Source organism: Dermacentor andersoni, chromosome 1 (assembly GCF_023375885.2).
Source record: "Dermacentor andersoni chromosome 1, qqDerAnde1_hic_scaffold, whole genome shotgun sequence".
NCBI lineage: Eukaryota > Metazoa > Arthropoda > Arachnida > Ixodida > Ixodidae > Dermacentor > Dermacentor andersoni.
This window is the reverse complement of record NC_092814.1, coordinates 251,192,468-251,207,756: the sequence shown is the minus strand read 5'-3', so window position 1 is coordinate 251,207,756 and position 15,289 is coordinate 251,192,468. Positions and strand designations below refer to the sequence as shown.

The window sequence follows — 15,289 nt, the reverse complement described above, 5'->3', positions numbered from 1 at the left end:
CACGCCTCAATCTCGCCCTCTTTCTTTTTTCTATTCCCCCTTTTCCTTACCTACAGCTAGGGTAGCAAACCAGACGCTCGTATGAGCGACTTCCATGCCTTTCCTCTTCATGGGTTGTCTCTCTCTCTCTCTCTCTCTTAATATAGGCAAGTACCTAGTATTATACTATATGCCTGTTTAGGTCACAATTCGCCATATTTTGCTCATTGTTATTTACAGATTTAGCCAACGTGCATAGTCTATGCGAAAAATTGGCATACCGCGGGCGATTGTTAACAGAGTAAGTAAACTGCGGCATATAAGCTACGGAGCCCATAAAGCGGCTATGTTTGCCAAAATAACTGCTTCTTGAGCTTGTTGATTTTTGTTGAAGTACATTAGTGGAAGTGTTCCTTTTTATGTGTGTCCTCTTAGCAGCAAATATACCTTTCAGTCATGTCTGTGCACGCGTCCTCAGGTGTGCGTGACTTGAAAACAACCAAGCATAATGACAACAACAAAGGCAAAGTCCTTCGTGACCAGAGTTACCATCCGAGCAAACATCCTTTTGCTTTGAAGGCCAGAATACTAGACCACACGGCGACAGTACAGATGTGCTTTTGCAAGGGTGTGCGTGCTACGTCCCGTCAATAGTAGGTGCTTGTACCTCCTAAAGCATTTATGGTGATGTAAATTCTCCTTCAAAGAAGGATGTGTTCTATAAAGACGAAGGTGATTGTAACATCACCTGTGGGAACTGGAAAATAATATGTGCACTGGACGTCATTTGTTTCGTAGCGCTGAATACAGTGTCCAGCTGACATCGACCTTGGGATTTCGTAGCAATTGCCGTCGTTTTGTCCGTATAGCTTGGTGATCAGGCATATTTGGTAGCTTTTAGTACCGAGAATTGTACTCATGCACTCATCAACTTTCATTCAAATATGTAATTATTATAACTAACTAACTAACTAACTAACTAACTAACCGACCGACCGACCGACCGACCGACCGACCGACCGACCGACCGACCGACCGACCGACCGACCGACCGACCGACCGACCGACCGACCGACCGACCGACCGACCGACCGACCGACCGACCGACCGACCGACCGACCGACCGACCGACCGACCGACCGACCGACCGACCGACCGACCGACCGACCGACCGACCGACCGACCGACCGACCGACCGACCGACCGACCGACCGACCGACCGACCGACCGACCGACCGACCGACCGACCGACCGACCGACCGACCGACCGACCGACCGACCGACCGACCGACCGACCGACCGACCGACCGACCGACCGACCGACCGACCGACCGACCGACCGACCGACCGACCGACCGACCGACCGACCGACCGACCGACCGACCGACCGACCGACCGACCGACCGACCGACCGACCGACCGACCGACCGACCGACCGACCGACCGACCGACCGACCGACCGACCGACCGACCGACCGACCGACCGACCGACCGACCGACCGACCGACCGACCGACCGACCGACCGACCGACCGACCGACCGACCGACCGACCGACCGACCGACCGACCGACCGACCGACCGACCGACCGACCGACCGACCGACCGACCGACCGACCGACCGACCGACCGACCGACCGACCGACCGACCGACCGACCGACCGACCGACCGACCGACCGACCGACCGACCGACCGACCGACCGACCGACCGACCGACCGACCGACCGACCGACCGACCGACCGACCGACCGACCGACCGACCGACCGACCGACCGACCGACCGACCGACCGACCGACCGACCGACCGACCGACCGACCGACCGACCGACCGACCGACCGACCGACCGACTGACTGACTATATAAATAACTAAATAAATAAATACATAAATAAATAAATTATTTAATACATATACGACTTACAGTTATGAACTCGCTATGTTCTAATTATCGAGAGAGCAGGGTGCCTCGTTGGGCCACTCAAAGTGTGCGGAATAAGCGAATATTTTAGCTTAAACGATGAAAATAATTGATGTCGAGTGTTTCACAAAACCTCCTCTCGTAGGGATTAATTATAGTCAGAGGTAAAATGGACGCTGAGCAGAAACATAAATACTTAACCAAGCACAATAATTTTGCCTGTGACAATGTTTACATCGAGCAGATTTTGCCATGACAAATGAAATCACGCGTGCTTAGAGCCTACAAGATGTTTGTATAAGGGAAGTGTAAAACGGACTGTGCATAACTCAGAAACTTCAGAAATAAAATAACAGAAAGGTTTTTTTTTTCGGTATCTACTCTATGCCTACTGGGGTGTGCATATTGCTTGATGGTGTGAAAGTGTGATAAATGGAGATGAGGACCCACAATATTGATTAGTACAAAGATAGAAAGTGCAATCATAAACGAAGTGCGAATATGTCAGCGTGAACGCTGACGAGCCATGTATCAAAATTCAATTATCATGGTCATTACAGCGAAATAGTTAGGGAAATCATTCTGACCTGTAAAGGACATACGCCAAGACGGGGTGAATAAAACCTTGAATAGTGAAGCAGGTTAGCTGCAATACGTTCTTGTTAAAATGCGAGAATGATGTGCTAACAACGAATTGCGCTGTAACAACTGGAACAGAACCTTATGACGACGCTTTGCCATGTACGTATGTGACTGTGTCATAGACCGAGCAAAAATTTACGTATGTCACCCACGTTCGCAGTGTGCAAACGGAGGATGCGTTCATTGGGGCAGCAAAGCGCGTTGCACATCCTCAAATCCAGCAGCTACAGTCAACGCGGCCAGCGCCCGGTGCCCTTGAAAAAAAAAAAAAACAGAGAACATGGCACTTTTGCGAGTGAGGTTTCATTTCTTTGTTTAAAAAGGGACGATTGAGGCTGTGCCGATAATGTACTAATGAGCTTCGCGGCTGCAAAGCTCCGCTTTGAAGCCGGTTCCCCCCATTCAGGGGCCTATCTAGTTTTTCCATTTCATTTTTCTACCACGCTGCTTACGGCTGAATTTTGATAGGCTTGTATCACGACGCAGAGCGGATGCACAACGACCCCATAGGAAAGGCGACCCTACCGCTCCAAACAGGATACCGCAGAGATGGGGTTATTCCGCGAGGCCAGCATCCTATTTCATTTCCTGCAGATAGTAGCCCACCATTAGGATTGTCTGCAGTGCGTTGACCACCGCTCTCTCTCTCTCGTGCGTAGCATCGGACAGAGCTAACACTACAGCAAGAACGAGCAGAGAACTAGAGAATAGAAAAGAAGGAAGCTCCCGCATTACGGTTTCCATATGCACTTCTAAATATTATGACACAAGCGTGATTCATCGTCAGAAGCCAAGTTTTGAGGCTATAACGTGTTTAGAGGCCGGCGTCACAAAGGATATAGATGGGACTTTCTAGTAAGGCTGCATTAGATATGCGCGCACACACATACAAACATTATATATTTTGTATTATTATATATTATTTATATATTGCACAGGGTGTCCAAACTATCATACACCAAGATTTGAAAATATGCAAATGCAAATTAGCTGGGCAGAACCAAGGTAATGTTGTTAGCCGTCCCTTGGAGATGCTCAGATTATTATAGTTAGTCTAAATTAATTAATCAACTTCTCAAATATAATTAGATGAAAATAGCCAATGAGAAAATTGTCTAGAAATACAAGAAACTCCCGGTACAACTTTATGTTGCTCAATGTATGCCACATGAAGGTGTTTTTCCGAGCATGAAAGCAGCCCGCGAATACACGCAAAATTGCCGCGCGACTGGCCGTTCGAGGCACTTTGCGTGTACTCGCGCGCTTCTTTCACGTGTATTCACGTGCATTTTGCGGGTATTCGTGGGCTCTTCCTTCCCTCCCTCGGTGCCATGCAGCGACTAATGACGGCGTGTTTCCTCCCCGCTTTCCTTCCTTGCGCGCGCGAGATTGAGCCGCGATTGTCGGCTCACGCTCGCAACCTTTCACTCACACATACAGCACACGGTGCCGGGCGACAGCATTATCGCCTTTGGACTTTACACGGAACACCATGGTGAAACCGACAACGATGGCGAAAATGCGCATGGAATGTCCGCATTGTTGCCAAGCACTGCCAGATACGAAGCTGAAGGCAGTACAGAAGACGACGACGCTCGCTGATGTCGCGCAGACTGTCTTCCACCTTGTATGCCATTGGACGTCTTGTAAGTACCTTGTAAACATATTTTAAACCTCTTTTCTCCCCGTAACATTTTGGTGGAGGTTGAGGGCATCTCACAGACGCACGACGGATTTACGCAGCAGTCGCTCCTTAGCTGCACCGGCAATGCCAGCTCGAGGCGAGAATGCTTAGGGCACGTCGCCACCCGCGCCCACCGTCATCCTGGCGTAGCCGCTTGATGCTGGCAGATTTTCCGGAACGGATGGCACCGACATTGAAGATTGGCGTCAACTTTACGAACGGTTGAGCGCGAACAATCACTGTGACCTGACCGTCATGCTCACTAACCTGATCTTTTACCTCGTGGGAACAGCACGCGTCAGGTTTGAGACCCACGAAGAGGAACTCACCAGTTGGGACTTGTGCAAACAAAAGCTCACTGATGGGTTTGGCAAGCCTCCTGGCTGCCGGTGTGCCGCGCAGAAAGACCTTGCGTGCCGAGTTCAGACTTGCACCGAGTCCTACGTGACATATATTCAGGACGCGCTTGTGCTTTGTCGCAAGGTTGACCAGAAAGTACCGGAAGTGGAAAAGGTCGCACATATTCTGAAAGGGATCGCGGACCACGCGTTTAGGCTCCTTCAAGAACTCTTAAGAGCTCTTCGACAGTGCCAGACGTCATGTAAATACCCGGCAAATATACTTTAAACCTCTCTTCTCCCCAATAAAAATGAGGTGAGGAAATTACTCATGACCTCACTGTAAGCGTGCTGTGGTTGCTGACACGTGAATGGTGGTCAGTAGTGAGGAGGATGGGGGCTGCGGAGTAAAAGGACAGAAATACACAACAGCGGAGAGGATAGAGGAAAAGAAGGCAACTATTTACTGATGGGACTAGAAAAACGACAGACAAAAAGAAGAGTCGCGGTCAAGATGCGCGCCATCAACGCTTTAGCCTGGGGTAGTTGGTTTATTGCTCTAAGAGATAACCTAATTGGCACGGAACAAAGACGAAGACAGAGTAAAATCACACGGGCACCGATTACCTACTGTTCATTCGTTTCTTCAAGGCAGTGATTGTATACCCTACTGCAAGTGCAAACACGCAAGGTTAAACTTCAGTGATTGGCTATAATTGCGACAGAATTGAACATTTTTTAAATCAGTAAGCTGGCGTGGCACATCTGTTTCCAAGCATTAAAAAAATTGGTTGCCTTAGCTGCACCAGCCGCTCCGAGAAACGTCAAGGGAGTGTCATGCAAAAAAGTAATACGGACTGTGATTTAACATGTATACTCTGTTTGGAATCCATATAGAACAGTGGGAAATAGGTGCCTTTGGGGCTGTGCAAAGAAAAGTTGTCCGTCTTACTTTATGTCATTTTGACCGCGTTTTTCACTACAATCGCCCTCGCCATGCGCTATACCTCCAGCTTCTTTCAAAACGGTGGCGCGTCGGGTCCTTGAATATTCTGCATTTCTTGATTGATTCCCTCTGTCCCTTCTGCTACCCCTTTGACGCCTACTCATAAAACATCAACTAGCGGTTATTGTGCTTTCGATATCACGCCTTGTTACCCGCGCACAAATACCTTCACATGTGGAATTTGCCTCATCATGATCGGACAGTGGGATTAATTGCCTGTCGAAGTTCTGCTGTGTCCATGTAATGCGTTAGTGCACAGTTTCAGTATTGTTACTTCATTCGCAAGTCACTTTCTTTGTTGCCCACTCCTGGTAAGGTCCTAACAGACAGCAGCACGCACAATATAAAATAAAATATAAATTATATATATAAATAAATATAAGTCGCACGTTGCTGTCACCCCCATTGTCTTCTCCGATGAGCGTGCGCTGAGCGCGGCGATGGAAAGTACCAAAGCATACCGTGGCATGATCCAGTGCTGAGCCGGCTTTTTCTGGCTTCAATTTTGTCACGCGTCGCTTCCTCCTAGTATCTTCTTTCCTCTATCTTCTTACGGCGCGCCAGTCGCGTGAGATCCCTGGATACCTCGCGCTCTTATTTATTTATTTATTTTTTTTGTCTGTCGAGAGGGTTGACTCTGAATGTGAAATTAGCGTGCATAGGGTGAAATTTAATGATGAGATTCTCGGAATACTACCGCTCTATAAAAGTATAAAATAAAATGAAGCCATTTTCCAATACAATTGTCTTCAAATTTTTAATATTAGAATATACTGCAGCCGCTAAATTAGAACATTATTTGCATGTTCTTGTTAATTATATATTTGTAAACTTACTTGTTCGCGTAAATAGTGCCGGCCAAGATGCATAAACCACTTGTGCACAGTATTTCATAGCTAAGATAGCATTTCTATTAAACTTTCTTATAATTTAACTTTAACGGCCCTGCATCTACCTAATATAATAAAGTGCACTGCGTGACTTTCAGGTGGGGAAGTATACTAAACATCTTTATCTTTCACTGAAAACTTGTTTGAAGCTGGAGTTTAAGATGGGAAATGTAATTGTGACACATTTTCTGTCTGGTGACATCATAAAACGAATTTCTTTATTGCCACGTCAAAAAAAAGAAAAGAAAACACACAGAACAACTTAGGTTTTGCGCGATTATAATTCAGTACAGCCTCACGCCTAACGCGCGCGGAACCAATTGCGTTCGGGGTAATTTAACGTAGTCATCAAGTACAGTTCTGAAGCAAGGATAGCCCAGTGCTAGCTCAAGGTAGACACGCAATAAGTTTGTATGAGCGGCCTTTCATCTTATTATTGCGATAGCAATTATATGGACGCTCCAGGCGCATTTCTGCCGTCGCCGTCGCTGTGATGTTCAGTATAAAGTCCAAGGGTGATAACATCGTCGCCGCGCGCCGAGTGCGGTATGTGCGAGTGAAAGCGTGTGAGCGTGAGCCGACGATGGTGGCTCAATCTCGCATGCGCAAGCGAGGAAAGCGGGGAGGAAGCGTGCCGTCTTTCGTCGCGCGCAAGGCACCGAGGGCAGATGAGGGAGGGAGCAGCTCTACTCCGGCGGCGGCTGCGTATGGCGCGGCCGCGCGGGCCCTACCTTGAAAGCGATCTACTATGAGTACAGAGTCTAGGTGCACCGAGGGCTCATAGCTTCGTGTGCGTTGTGTTCTTGCCGCTTAGTTCGCGTTGAAGCGAGTGGCAGCATGAAGGTGAATTGGTTCGCTCCAGCGTTTCGACAGCGAGTGTACGTGGTCATCGAGTGAGATGTGTTCATGTTTGCTTGTGCGAGCGTGGCACTATGCTTGTTAATTTAGTTAGTAAGCGAATGTTTACAAGCTTATACGGTCGATAAAACTGCTATTTTTCCTTCGTATAGCTGTCTACTAATTTGCTACCGCAATCGATGCTTCGTTACCGCAATCGATGCTTCGTTTTTCGGGCGAAACTGCTACTTTCTTTTTTGAAAACGAGGGTTTGATGTGAGCCGTCGGCTTCCCACAGACTCTAAGCTTATGACGAAGACGCAGCTAGCATTCTGAGTAGGATCATGGGTACCTCGGACACCCCGAGGTACCCATGAAAATCATTCTGAAAATGGGTTATTCGCCACCGCATGCGAGTACCTTCGATCGGTGCTTGACGATGTCCCGAGAGGAGAGCCACAAGTGCTTCACTTGATCGAGCGTGGAGCAGTCGGCGGTGCTGCCGACTGCTCGCCGGCAGCACTGCCGGAATGTTGTCTATTCCCTTCTCGTTTTCGCAATGTTCGCGAGGCGGATAAGGAGTCGAGATTTTTTGAACGACATTACGCAGTGCCTGCTGGCGTCATCCAGACGCAGAAATATGGACACAGGAGTAAAAGCGGGGCTTAACACCGAAAGCGGGTTTGGAGCAGCAAGGCATGCAGTGTGTGAGACAACATCCAAACTTACGGCAAAATGGTTTAGAAATCATTTTGGTGTTAAACTGCACCAACGAAAAGCGAAAGCAACACTAAGAACAGCAAAAATGTAAGGCGACGCGAAACAAGTGGCAGGGGCTTAAAATACTTCTGCTGATAACTGATGCAGGCGAAACTTTCAAGCTGTCCACAAGTGCTTAAAGAGTTGTAACGTGTCTATCTGCTACCTAGGAGACTTAATATCAAGTTAACAGCGCTGGCACCCTGCGAAAGGAGCCTTCCCGCGTACCGAACGTGCAGAGAGCGAGCTTCGATGGGGAAGGAAGGCGCTTCGGCGTGTCTAATCCAATTCATGCAAACGAGATCTAAACAAGGGAAGCGGGATCCACCGCCTGTCCCTGTCTCGAGCGACGCTCGTCCCCCGCGTCGTCTCATCGCATCCCCAACAGAGCGCTGCAGTGACCACGAGTACATTCTCGCGTGGGTTGAGCCCCACTCGCAGCGTTGACGTCACGCAATTCGCAATCCGCGCAAATTTTATTTGAGTCAGCGCTTGGCGAGCAGTTCTGAGTCACGGCGCGCATCCAACGCGGCATTCCACTCGGGTGCACTGCGAGGCAAGCAGGCCGTGCGGCTTTGCAGAACTTTGGTAATCTCGCTGGATCGTCAACTCTCCAACCCTTTCCCCCTCTCGGCTTCCTGCCACTCACTCGGCTTTTATATTTCTACTCAGTCACGCCTAAGCTTATACGCAGACTACTGCGAAGCATTCGACTGGTTAAATTATTATAGTAGTAAATTGCACGTTTACGTGGTGACAGAAAACTGCCTCAAGCTATGGGAAGTAATTTGTCTTTAATCAAGCAAATTGTTTTGTAACTTGCCCCAGAAAAGGGCCTTAGCACCGTTTATTTTTAATACCTTGATTAACGATTACTGCCGTCATTAACTATCATTTGTCTATGGTACGGAATGTAGACGACACTATCATGTTTGTGTACGGCATTGACGAGAAAGACCTCATGATAATAGCTTAAAATTCTGTTTCGAACATTTACCATTGATCATGTAAGAACAGCTTAAATTCAGCATCAAGAAATCCAGAGCCATTAAACCACGAATGAAACCCGCTGACACAGGTTAGCATTAGCAAATAATGATGGACGGTTGTCTCATTTAGATAATCCACAAATACAAGTGTAGTTGATGTTAGTTTTGCGGCCGATATAACGACGGCTTCCCACACAGAGAAATTAACGAAGTTGCTGCATCAGCGACCAATGCATTGTGGCAGTGCCGGGGCTTTCTGTCATCTAAGGCAAAATTAAAGATATACCAGGCTTTGATGGCTTCCCACTTGAATTACTGCACGCTATTCGGCACAGAGAACCACTTTAGTACCCCTTCGGCCGCACACGTGTTCTATTCGTGGTTTTCTGTTGTTTATACTTACGCAATTATATTTTGTTGCCTTCGGCACGTGAATGCGCGTACAACGTGTGAACAGGATCCGCACATATGAACACGAACTTGATGCACACACGGCCCATGAATATATACTGAACGTGAGCACAACTACTGACATATTTACACCGGTTGATCCCCAAATCTGTAGCTTTCTCGACTAACGCTCTTCCGACTAAGCCACATCGGCAAAGTATGCGGTAAGCGAAGCTTCCGTAGAATCCCATAGAGCAATAAAATGCGGGTCGTTTACCCTGGCGCCATCTCTGAGACTGGGGAATGCTTCTGGTGGATCGGAACCTAGTGTGATGTCACATCCAGAATAGAGAAGAAAAAGAAATGACGTCATGCTTGCATGCTGCTCGGCACAACAGATGCAATCATACAACTGCACCCGCCCACACACACGCACGTGTAATATAAGGAACACATAACCAGATACCATAAACACGCACATATATACGCGACCTAAAAAAAAGTATGTTAAGTTCGACTGAATCATGGACCTTTCGATCCTAAGACGAACACTACATTGACAGAGCTACGGTCTTGTTCGCTTTTCTGCAGAGGCTCATCAGACGTACCGGCGTACCGGAGCACAAAAGCAGTCGTTGATAGATCAAACAAAATTTCAGCACATGTTCCCTGACAAAAAATATCAAAATGTTTGCGATAAAAGTGAGTGCAAGTGCACCTGAAAGCCTACTATAAGAAATAATAACAGACATGACGTGTGCGCGCATCTTTTCAAATGCCCGGAGGACTTCTCAAAACTTTATATGTGCCATCAACTAATTGCGCACAAGAAAGAATAATGAAGCAAGCATAACAACAACTGCACCTTACATGGAACCATAAACTTTTCCTATTGCTGTCAATAATTGTTTTCTTGTCCGAATAGGGTAACCCATTATAATTTACAATTCAAAATTATTCCTATACGCTTCCCCCTCTCACTTAGTCACTTGTTGCTGACAAATGTTCTGAACTACTTTTCGTGCCAAGCTTCCTAAACAATGTTAATCGACTTCGACAACGGTGTGGAAGCCGCATGTGTCAACAAAAGCCGCAGTGTCGTGCCACAGCTGCTACATAAAGAGGCTGTCGTGGTCGTGGTGAGGGTGCGCACTTGACGTTGAAGATGATGCTGATGTCCAACAATATATCAGCTCTCTCAGTTCTGTGGGTGGCAGGAGCGGCCATCTTATAGCGCGGGTGCTGCGTATTATATGGTGCTAGCGGGAAATCCGGAAGTGCAGCAACATCGGTGGATTAACGAAGCAGTCGATCTTAAACGGAGTTGCGCTGATGCTGCCATTGACAACACCGCGGTAAGCGCAATGTCTTAAAATACAATAGAAACAGCCGTTCAATCCAATTTTCGCACCACTAATTTAAACATGCTCAATGTTTTATTCCTGTATCCCGATACTTTTTATTTTTTCCAAATTCTTTGTTTTTGTCGCTTCTACCTTCCGATATCTCGCGTATATCTCTACGTGGTTGCATTAATCCACTCGGTGATGACGATAACAAGAGTTACCTCGAGCTCCTCGAGCGGTCATTCTTGAAGTAATATTGCGTATATTCGGGGCCTCCTTTCACGCTCAACAACAGCAAAAAAAAAAAGAAACACTTTTATGTAGCACGTATTGAGCCACAGAAAACTGTATCGGGAGTTTTTCATGTAGCTCTACAATTTTCTCATTGACGCGTTCAATCTAATTAGAATATTTGAGAAGTTAATAAATTAGCTTACAATAATTATGTAATTAAGCGGGATGCAAAAAACTAATCTGGATATCTCCAAGCGACAGCAAACAACATTACTTTTGTTCTGTCGAGCTACGTGACATTTGCATATGTTTAAATCTTGGTGTGTGATACTTGGGACACCCTGTATATATGAAGGGCGGACTCCGGCCGAAACGCCGAAATTAAGTGTGTGTTTTTGCATTTTTTACATGCGCCTGCACTGTATCCAAAGGACTACTTCCTTCACACACACACACACACACATATATATATATATATATATATATATATATATATATATATATATATATATATATATATATATATATATATATATATATATATTTGTGAGGACAAGGTCGTCTTAGGCAAGTTCAGATCAATCAGTGGTTCGTGGGATCTGGGTATCTAATCCCTTTCATGTCGTAAATTAGACAAATTGAGGCCTTCTAATGCACACGCAGTACAACGAAAAATGCGTGACAATAAAGCTTGTAACAAAAAGAAAAACGAACCAAGTTAGCGTAGAGCAATGAAGGGTGCAGTAACAATGCGTAAAGAGAAAAAAAAAAGGGCGAAGTGAAACCCATTGCGCTCGTTCCAACTGCTCGCGCCTAAAACTGGTACAGTTTAGTGCGGATTCGCTCAAGGAAGAACGTTGGCCTTTATGGTTTGACCATATTTACGCTGAAGAAGATAGGGTAGATAGAAAATTCAGGGAAAACACAGAGCAACATTAGAAAGATAGGCCAGTACTTAGCACTGCTATCATACTTATAATATCATACTTATAATGTGATGATTGTGACGTCAGGACCGCAGCACGCGGGTGCGTCACAGGCGACCTTGCACACTGTCATTTACTAAAGTGACGTTTCTATACCTCGTGCCTCATACAAACTTGCGATTTCGTGCACACAGAGACGGGCGCTCGGTGTAAGCGCAACGCACCTCGATTTTTTTTGTCGGATACCTCCGAATGCATGACCGATGGTGGGTTTGAGCCTAGCTCTCTTACAGCACAGCAGTGCAATACTCTAACCGTTAGGCCACGATTCCACGCATGCTTTTTTCGTGCCAGTTTCTCACATTCTTTTCTCGCGACCGTAGTGCTTTGAGACGCGGTGTTAAACTCCACTGCCTGCGGGATCGGCCCATAATTTTCATCAGACGAAAACCTACAAAATGGGTGAGGTCCGCCTATAATGCTACCGCATTAAAGATTGTCACGCCTACTGCAAGTACTCCTTGGGAAGTAAGAACAGGAGCGTCTTTTCACTCAACGACGCAGATAATGAATCTCGTTGTTGTGAGCACAACTGAAGTGGAAGTTTTATCTCGCCACCGGTTATCTAGACAAATGAGAACAAAGAAACTACTTTTTCTGGCAGTCACTGCGCTGAATTTGATTACAGTTGTGGCATTTAAAAGGAAAAGTTAAAGTTCAGTGACTATAGAAAGCGGATTTTTGAGTTAGAGCGTCAACTTCTTTTTTCCGAAATATTCTTGATGACTTCAAGACTGAAAGAGAAAACTCAAGCATAAGTTTAAGCTCTGTGACTCAGCATTAGAAAAGATATCACAATTCTGTAAACTAAATCTAATAATGCCTCTAAAGTGGACAAAATTGATGTAATATACACCACTCTGAAATGTGCCACTAATTTGTGAGTGGATCTTTTGCAAAACCCTCTTTGATATCGTAGCAGCTTTATCTTAGTTGTAAATGTATATATCAAAATTTTCCGTTATAAATGTTTTAACAGATGAAGTTCAGAGAACTGCGATATCTGTTTTTGGTGTAGACTTCCGGGTTCGTAAACTATTCGCTCGAACATTTTTTTTAATTTGACGATTTTCGGCAATTATTGTAAAACATTTCGCGCCTTAAATCAGAATTTTGTTGTTGATAGTCACTTGAATTTAACTTTGCCTCTTAAATGCAACGAATTTCATTTAAATGGGTCAAGCGGTTGTCTTATAAAATCATTTTTGCGTTTTACAGGTATTTGAATAGGGAAATCGAAGATGGTCCCTATCAAAAGTTTCCTCTTAAGATTTGTTGGCGCATGACGGCCCTTGTCAGTGACTGGCCATGATCTCGTAGATATCCCGAGCACGCTGGTCTCAATGCCTGTGCATTATGCCCTTCAAATGAAGAAATGCTTCGTGCCTACAACAGACACAGTAAACGCTCAAATTACTGCTGGCTACAAGTGCATCAAGCACGATTTGTGCAAGAGACAGTGCAATAAATAGTACCGGCAATGTTTCAACTCACACAAGCTCAGCAAGTGCTTCAACGAATGCGTTAGAGGTGGCGTGCAGATCTGTTTCAGCAGGGGCACGCCCTTTGGAGTACAATATATAATTGTAGGTGAGAATGTTCGCTAGATGATATTGGCCGCATAGTTTGGTCGGTGCAGGCGGGGTCCGGTGAAATTGTTGCGTGGAATATGTGTTGCAGCAACAGTTGATACGTGAACAACTCAGGTTTGAGCAATATTCGGGCTACCCGTCGTGCGCAGGAGCACATCACTGAGTCGTACTTCCAGAAAAGTGCAAAGAAATCACTCCTTTTTTTCTTTCTTCTCCATCACTTCAAGTTTTAAAATAAATTGTGCGATATTACAAGCCAAAACCCTGATCTGACTATATGACACACGCCATAGTGGGGACTCCGGATTAATTATGACCCACTGAGGTCCTCTAACATGCATCAACATAACATGCATTGTACATGAGCGTTGTTCCATTGTGTCCCTGTCGGAATGTGGCTGCAGCGGTCGCGGGATCGAACCCGCGACCTCATTCAATCCCGGCCGCGGCGGCCACATATATTTCTGCTATTATTACTTTACCATTCAAATTTATAAGGTAGTGTGAAAATGAAATTATGGGGTTTTACGTGCCAAAACCACTTTCTGATTATGAGGCACGCCGTAGTGGCGGACTCCGGAAATTTCGACCACCTGGGGTTCTTTAACGTGCACCTAAAGCTAAGTACACAGGTGTTTTCGCATTTCGCCCCCATTGAAATGCGGCCGCCGTGGCCACGATTCGATCCCGCGACCTCGTGCTCAGCAGCCTAATACCATAGCCACCGAGCAACCACGGCGGGTATAAGGTAGTGTGCTCGCATGCGAGCAATCAGATCTAATGAATCTGGTATTTTGCACACAGTCTTCTAATTACCTCGTGTAGTGTTAACAAAAATCTACGACTGGTGCAACTCTATACGTTTTCGTTCTTGTTACTGTAGCTCCTTCGTTCAAATTCAAATTCCCTGCGTTCTTTTGGTTCTTGTTTTGTTTTGTTTTAGCCTTTATCTCAATGTCTGACGCAGATTTCAGAGAAAAGATTGGGAATAAATGACACGGCGGTGCAGTCTGTGGCAACCCACGAGAAATGGTTTCTCAAGCGTCTGTCGTTGCGAAAGAACTGCATTGACTGCAGAAGGACCGTTTGAATAAGAAGCCGGTGGCGCTTTGCCAGCACATTTGTAGAATTTCTTATTTTGCTCGTCTTGAGCAACCCTACCCACACTTGAAAGAAACTGATTTTGCTTGTTAGCTTCAAGCGACGGTTCAAGACCGCAATACCCACGCAAGGTAATTATATTTAAACTCCCGCGCCTGCATTAGAGCTACTGATCATTATGCAGTCTCCACTGTGTCTACTAACGCTTCAATATTCTAAAGTTAACACCAGCATAGGACACCTTTTAATTAACATAATTCACTGCATTCGTAAAAATTGCATTCACTCAAACGTGCTAGTGCCGAAACGAGCCCAGTATATTAACGTTGTGGAGGCTCAACCTGGAAGTTTGACCGCGCACTTGTGTAATCTCTCCGTGCGGCGTTTATGCTAGCTTCAGACTAACTGATGCTGGGAGCTAATCTGTGTTGTTTTCGTAATGTATAGCCAATAGTTCCTGCCCACTTTTCGCGTCGTCTTCTCTAATAGGACGCCATCATTCTAGTTACAATATTCAAAATAGTATGTGTGTAAAAAAAAAAAAAGCTGCTTGCTGCCTTAACAGTGAAGAATGCAAGGTTTTATGAATTATATGAAAT

At 45.9% G+C, this 15,289-nt stretch overlaps 1 long non-coding RNA gene across 1 annotated transcript in view; it reads left to right on the top strand.

Moving 5' to 3' along the window:
- Nucleotides 1-13,690, top strand: part of LOC140213085 (uncharacterized) — a 38,384-nt gene extending 24,694 nt beyond the window's left edge. Inside the window, exons 2-3 of the long non-coding RNA XR_011889993.1 lie at nucleotides 3,979-4,184; nucleotides 13,216-13,690. This is a non-coding gene — a long non-coding RNA (uncharacterized lncRNA). The remainder of the gene's footprint in view (nucleotides 1-3,978; nucleotides 4,185-13,215) is intronic.
- The last annotated feature ends 1,599 nt before the right edge of the window (nucleotides 13,691-15,289 follow it).